General features: G+C 39.6%; 1 protein-coding gene across 1 annotated transcript in view; it reads left to right on the top strand.

Annotated features, from left to right (window-relative positions):
• Positions 1 to 2,688: 2,688 nt before the first annotated feature.
• LOC130439488 (zinc finger MIZ domain-containing protein 1-like) overlaps positions 2,689 to 7,429 on the top strand; it is a 20,959-nt gene continuing 16,218 nt past the window's right edge. The window contains exon 1 of the mRNA XM_056772119.1: positions 2,689 to 2,819. The gene's annotated coding sequence lies outside the window, so the exon portion shown is untranslated. The remainder of the gene's footprint in view (positions 2,820 to 7,429) is intronic.

Here is a 7,429-nt window from a genome sequence, read left to right as displayed (position 1 = left end):
ATGTGCAAAAAAGCTTATAAATTGTACAAAACAATATTTTTGATATTCATGTGCGTGTGTGTGTGTGTGTGTGTGTGTGTGTGTGTAAAGCAGTAATGGCTGCTCAGAGTTCAAGTAGAGGTCAGAGAAATATGAAAGGCTGTGTGTGTTCCATCCACAGAGCAGAGAGGACGCTCATGAAAACGCTTTCATCACTCATTCTGTAGAGACCATCTGTGTCCATCACTCCAGTCACATAAAGAAAACACACATGTAACAACGCCTGTCAATTTACCTTCTGTTCATTTTGAAGAGAAATGAATGAATCATTTTCAACGAAACTGATCATATAGCCAATCAACAAAATCAAGATCAGTTGTGTACAAACAAGACGTGTGCACGTGCAGTGCTTGCCCATGCAAATCTCCTCTCTGTGTTATTGTGGTCGTGGATGTTTGTTATGAGGTCGTTTAGGTGTTTTACAGCACGTTGCCATGGTTGATGTGATGTTTTAAGCGGTTGCTAGGCGGCTGCTCCCACCATATCTTCCATGACAGTCTGGTGTTATCAAATACTCTTTCTCGCTCTGTTGGAGTTTACACTATACTTCTGAAAGAATAAACGGTCTGGTGTTAAACCGCACCTGTTGATAAGACATCATTACTTGAGCCGGACACAAAGATCACATGTGTGTTGTATGACGTATCCGCGTGTCTCATGTAAGGGTCATTACTACAGGACGTCAATCTTGTCCAGTAGATTTGGGTCAGTGTGTGAAGAGTCAGATGTTAGTATGTGTTCATCTGTAAGTGTGCTACTGTAGATGTTCTGTAAACTCTTGTGCTGACTCATTTCTTTTGTTTCTTATTTGTTTGTTGTTACTATGTCATGGATTTTAGCACCATGGGAACGCTGTATTGACCAATCGAAGATGAGAATTTTGCAGCGTTCGGTCCGTAGTGAAGAGCGCAGATGGAGTTTGGGATGTTTGGGCGCAGATGGAGGTCTGAGAAAAATGTCATATGTTGTTCAGTCAGATAGTCAAACGTGAGATCATATCAAAACAATGAGCTGTGTACTGTATATATACTGTAGGCTATGTGTGTGACTGGGTCTGTTTCACATCACATGATCAAACGGCTCTCGTCGCATGTTTCTGAGACGCACCTGAGCACAGCTACACAAACATGATGAGTGACCTGTATGCAAATAATATGTGTCATCTATAGAACACACACTTCAGATTAAACCCAGACATATGTGTCTGATACTAAAACACTCACATCTCTTTCAGTTAATAGTGAATAACGGTGATGCAGACGTGTGTTATGTGTTCAGACAGTCATTTGAGATCTCTCAGACTCAGCGTGTGTCTCTCTGTTCACAGCTTGCGTGTTCATTTACATATGTGTAGACTCCAGAAAGCCTGCATGTGCTGATAAGTGGAGAGACCGACAGAAATCGATTCACATTGTGACCTTTAGCACAACTCATGACCCTTATTGTTCTCTTCTGTCTCACACACACACACACACACACACACACACACACACGAGCGTGCACCTTTAATGAAACAGTGTAGTGCTAATTTCTTTACAAATGTTCATTTCATTGTATATATAGAGTGAGGTGCAAAGGTCTGAGACCGCATTAAAAATCACACTGGACTTTTTTAAACCAAACTTTTGTACATGAAAATATATATATTTTAATTAAAAATGTACATACATATTTATAATTATATACTGAATTTATGACTGCTTTATGATGTGTATAATAGCTGTTATAAATAGCTTTGTACGCGCGCGCGCACACACACACACACACACAAAGCACACAAACGCACGCACAGAGGCTAGCGAATGAATGTGATCGTGTGCGCACGTGTTTGTGTGTGCGTGTGCGTGCGTGTTTGTGTGTGCGCGCGCGCGTGTGACGTCATCTCTCAGTCTGTCTGCTGCAGGTCTCAAACATGTTCTTTGTTGCTCTGAGCTTTGGACCGGAGACGGTGAATCGTAAAACACGGAACCGGATGATGTCTCCTGATCCAGAAGATCAGTTCTAGCTGTAATACTACTCGATTGACTGTTGTGCACTTTAAATATTAATCGTGACAGATGCATGAACTACAAACGAAGAAAAAATATTACAAATATCTGAATTACTTTGTACATACAACTAAATAACAACGATTCCCAGCAATAAGTTGCATAAAAATACTATAGTATTTGAGTATTTATATATTATAATAATTACTCCACTTCGTTGATACTACAGTATTCTGTCAGAAATTAAGTGAATTGATAAACGGTAGTAAAAATGTTTTCTTCAGTAAAGTTAAAATATATTACTGAATCAAAGTTATTTACCTACCATAGTAAATACTAAAGTATAGGCTAATACAGTGTTGTTTCATTTAGGATGAAAGCTTCATTTTAAGGCTTATGTTTCTAATCTGTTCAGTAATGCTTGTTGGGCTTTGTCACGAACACAGGCTTCAAATACAGTAAACATTATTGTATGAGTACACATTTAAAAGTGCGCACTTGACCATTGACTTACTAAACTCCAGAAAATGTCTTTATTTTTATTCACACACGGTCAAAATGAAGGCCGCAGAAGTATGAGGTTTGAGCTGCATCCAGTTCCGGGAATGCGTAAGTCCATGTCGCGTATTACGCGTGTCCGCCGTGTGTATGCGTGGAAATAGAAAGAGCTTGATGTAATGTGACACTGTAAGTCTGATCTGCTGCTGCTCGCACACATCTACACAAGAGAACACGAGATACTTTACACATCAGATCGGATATTATCAGTCATCCTCCATCCGGATCACATCGGTAAGACACTTTCTGTGCGCGCGTTCGTCTCGCGCTCTGTCGGGATGCTTTTGATCGGGGTTCGAGTCCCGACAATAGAGTCGCTTTAATGAAAGAGTTCATCTCCATCCTGCAGGGTCTGATCCCGGTGCTCCGCGCGATTAAAGCGGGAATCATTCGGTTGGTTATTCGGGTGTTTCGGGTAAATCGGCTGTTTCACGCACACGCGCGCACTTCGTTCATAAAGTACAACATATTTCATCTGCTTTCAGCGTCCGCGCATTTATTTTGGTTCACACTCCTTATATTGCAATCTCTCGATGATAATAACATACAGGCTATTTGCTTGTTCTACTAAAGTCTATAAGTACAAATGATTTGAACACTTATAGGTAAACATCTGCTGTTGGTTTACTTGATATAACACCGCGATCTCCCTAAAGAAAGAATAGTGTAGTGCAATAGTTTAGATTTACAGTAAACTGAAGTAAAACTAGTAAATAGTATTAACTATACTAATGTATTTACTACATTTGATCACATTGTAGTTCACACTGTAGAATACTGCAGTATACATTAGATTTACTACAGTTTAATATGGTAAAAACTATACTACAGTTTGTTGCACTGTAGTGTTAATGGTTGTGTTAACACTATTTCAATAACTGAGCACTTGTGTGTTTTCATTTATGAATTGTGGTGATTCACATCTTGAGGTCTGTGTAACTATTATGAAACTGTGTGTGTGTCCGCTGGAGTTATTGCTCTTGTTGAGTCATTGACTGGCCCTTAAATTCCTCTCCACTGGGACTTCAGTCTCACTTATTGTGCCGTGAGTTGCATAATCTTCTGGTTTATGCATAATTAAAAGTGAACACGGTTCTTGGTAAACAGGGTTTTGCTCTGAGAACTGATGTGATGTAACCAGAGACGAGATGATTGGACAGTCCGTCCACTAACAGGGACTTCAAATTTATTTGAGGAGGGACATTAGGGTCACTCTCACCCCTCCTTCTGTCGTCCTCCACGGGCCTCAGAGAGAGAGGAGGAGGTGGAGGAGGAGGTGGAGGAGGAGGGGGTGTATTGTATTCAGCTGGAGACACAGAAGCAGTGGACAAAAGACACATTGACACTGACCAGTGTTACAACACACACACGTGTGTGTGTGTGTGTGTGTGTGTGTGTACGGGCGGGGGACTAACATCATCTCTTGACTTTGCTTGCAGTCTATAGAGACACTGCTCCAATTTTGTTTTTAAATTGAGAGGGAGACAGTCAGTGAGACAGATGACACACAGAGAGAGAGAGAGAGAGAGAGAGAGAGAGAGAGGAAGAGGAAGAGAGTGATGTTGTGGTTGGAGATGTTCTTTTAGCTGAATGAGAAGGTCAATTGTTTTATTTCTGTGTGTTTTAGCAGAGTAAACACTGTCTTTCTGATCTGTTTACCCTGTAACACTCACAGTTACCATGTCACGTGTGTGTGTTTGTGTGTAAGTAGACAGATATTTAAAGGTAAAAGCAGCAGCTCTGTGGTTTTGGTGTTTTATTTCATGTGTATCATGGGTGTGTTATCCCTAAAATAATCTGTAAAATAACAGTAAAATAATCTGTTCTAGTACAATTGAGACGTGACACACTGAGTTTACATCACACACACACACACATATGTATGTTTATTATCTCTGTGGGGCCAGTCCATAGGCGTAATGAGTTGTATACTGTACAAACTGTATATTTATCTCCTAACCCAATCCCTAAACCTAAAGGACTTTTTACATTTTCATAAATGATCATTCTGTGTCGTTTATAAGCTTTTGTGCCCCCACAGTGACACGAGTCCCCGTGCATTCAGGTTTAGGTCCCCATTAACATATACAAACCAAGTCCACACACAGACTGACAAACTTAAACTGGTCAGGTTAGATGCTGAAAGATCACTGACCTCTGAATACTTTGGCAAATTGTCTTCATCGGATCTTTGACGATAGAAGAATGTTCACATTAGGCAGAGATGATATAAGCAGACAGACATCGAGAGAGACGGGGATCTCAAAATCAGTCTTGACCTCGGATGACTCTAATCAAACTGAATCAATAATTGTTTGTGTGAGTTCTCAGTGTAGTTTAAGTCACTTTTTGTTTTAAGCGTAACTGATCTGGGTTCAGTTTGTTCCTTCAGTCTTTCTCTCAGCGAGATGAGCTCATCGTGTAATCTTTAGAAATAGTTTTGAAATAACATTTTTGGTCCTATACTTCCATTTGTGTTGAATATGAAAAAATGTAAAAAGGCGCTGGTATTCAGAAATGTATATACATCAGTGATTTTGTTTCAGAGTACTAAGAAAGAATAAAGGCAATGGCCTTTATTTGCACATTGAGTCAGAAATTCAAGGAAGTTAATAAAATCACATTTACACACCGCCTGCGATATTTCCGTCCGTCAAAAAACTATTTGGACTATCTTTGATTTTCTGCATTTTTCGCATCCGTAGCAAGAATTTTGAGAGGCGTTTTGACAATTCAGAGACACCGTACAAACCACAAAATACAAATACAAAAAACACATGCGAATATTCAGACTGTATGTGAAAAGACCTTAAGTGTTTTCAAACCTGCCGTATTAAAACAAATGCTTCTTTTAATTGGTTTTTTTATGAAATTAAAATACAATACGATGATTACAGTAAAGCATGTTTTCAGCTCTGCGTAACCGATAACGGAGATGACAAACAACCCGAACCAAACAAAAGAAGATAAAATGTGGAGACCGAAAGCGAGTAGACTGCAAACATCCTCACAATCCTCAACATTCATTGCCGTCATGACACATAGATCAATAACATACATGATCCCAGAACAAAAGACATGTAATCTCAGTTTGAGAGAGAGAGAGAGAGAGAGAGAGAGAGACTCCTGGTTAATGGTTGAGTTAACTTTGTCTCACTACACACTCGGTGATAATGCTCTACAATCATTTACTAGATTCTACTGTGTGTGTGTTAGTCTAATGATGTTGTGTTACTATAATACAACACACTTGGTAAAACTGGGCGATTAATCGAAAAGTAACTGAAACCGGTTATTTCGATTACTTTCCCTTTAACATCCATGTCGAGGGCATAATACGACATTATATTTGTGCGTACATATATATGATATACAGTATTAGAAACTGTAAGTGAAATACTTTTACGTGCTTACACTCACAATAACAACAAAACTCTGTGATTTTGTCAAATCAAGAAAGTTCACAGAACGCGTATTAGCCGTGTGTGTGTGTCTCATATATTCCTGAAGCGTCACTAAACTGATCCAAAACTCTGCAAATACTTATCACACAAACATCATATGTAGGTCTAAAGAAATCTTAAAGTCTTTTAAATGATCCGATTCAGATTGAAATCAAATATTCCATGTTTACGAATATATGCATGAAAGACGAGTACTGTTGAGAAATATTCTTTCTTCCGTTTTTACTCCCGTTTAGTGATCACGAGACTTTTAGTCAAAAATATGCCTATTGTGTGACATTGTGTACATTCAGTACATTGTGATGCAGTGAAACACGTTTACTTCATATTTCTCTAAATAGTTTTAATCTCCGTTCAACTATGAAAACTCGACGGTTTGTTTCTTTCATGCGGCAGCTATGACTGCAGGACGAGTCTCAGGGTCCTAAAGTACACCTGATTTCACACGACACATAGACGGATGATCTGATGATTTGTGCTGCATTTATAATCCTATTTTCAGCAGCAGCGAAGGCAATGTTTACAAAAAATAACACAAAGATGTGTATTGTTCGAAATGTTCAATAAATAACCATAAATAGTTGGTATTTCCTTTGAATATTAAAAAAATATGAGATAAATGTTTCATTAGGGAATAAAAATTACATTACATTAGTCTGTCAGTCTGTCTATCACTGTCTGTCTGCCTGTATGTTTGTCTATCACTGTTTGTCTGTCTGTGTGTCACTGTCTGTCTGTCTTTGTGTCACTGTCTTTCTGTCTGTCTGTCTGTATGTCTATCTATCACTGTCTGTCTTTCTGTCTGCCTCTCTGTCTTTCTGTCTGCCTCTCTGTATGTCTGCAGTCTGTCTGCTTGTCTGTCTGCCTCCCTGTCTGTCTGTCTGCCTCTCTGTCTATCTGTCTGCCTCTCTGTCTATCTGTCTGCCTCTCTGTCTGTCTGCCTCTCTGTCTATCTGTCTGTCTATCACTGTCTGTCTGTCTGTATGTCACTGTCTGTATGTCACTGTCTTTCTGTCTGCTTGTCTGTCTGTCTGTATGTCTTTCTATCACTGTCTGTCTGCCTCTCTGTCTGTCTGCATGTCTGTCTGTTTATCACTGTCTGTCTGTCTGTCTATCCCTGTCTGTCTGTCTGTTTTTCTATCACTGTCTGCCTGCCTGTCTGTCTGTCTGTCTGTTTTCTCGATGTGACACACCACCATTACCTTGAGGACATGATGGGCTTATTTGGGGTGTAAATAAATCCTTGAGAATGAGCTGGGGGTCCGAACACACTAGGGTTTCCCACCCACACATGACTGTAAAAATAACCTTCAGCAAGCCAGACAGACAGACGGAGTCATGTGTGTTCACCATGATGACACAAAATATGTGACAACTCGG

The sequence above is a fragment of the Triplophysa dalaica genome, chromosome 17 (assembly GCF_015846415.1).
Source record: "Triplophysa dalaica isolate WHDGS20190420 chromosome 17, ASM1584641v1, whole genome shotgun sequence".
In the NCBI taxonomy this organism is placed as follows: domain Eukaryota; kingdom Metazoa; phylum Chordata; class Actinopteri; order Cypriniformes; family Nemacheilidae; genus Triplophysa; species Triplophysa dalaica.
The sequence above is the reverse complement of the archived record's forward strand: the minus strand, read 5'-3'. Positions and strand labels throughout refer to the sequence as shown.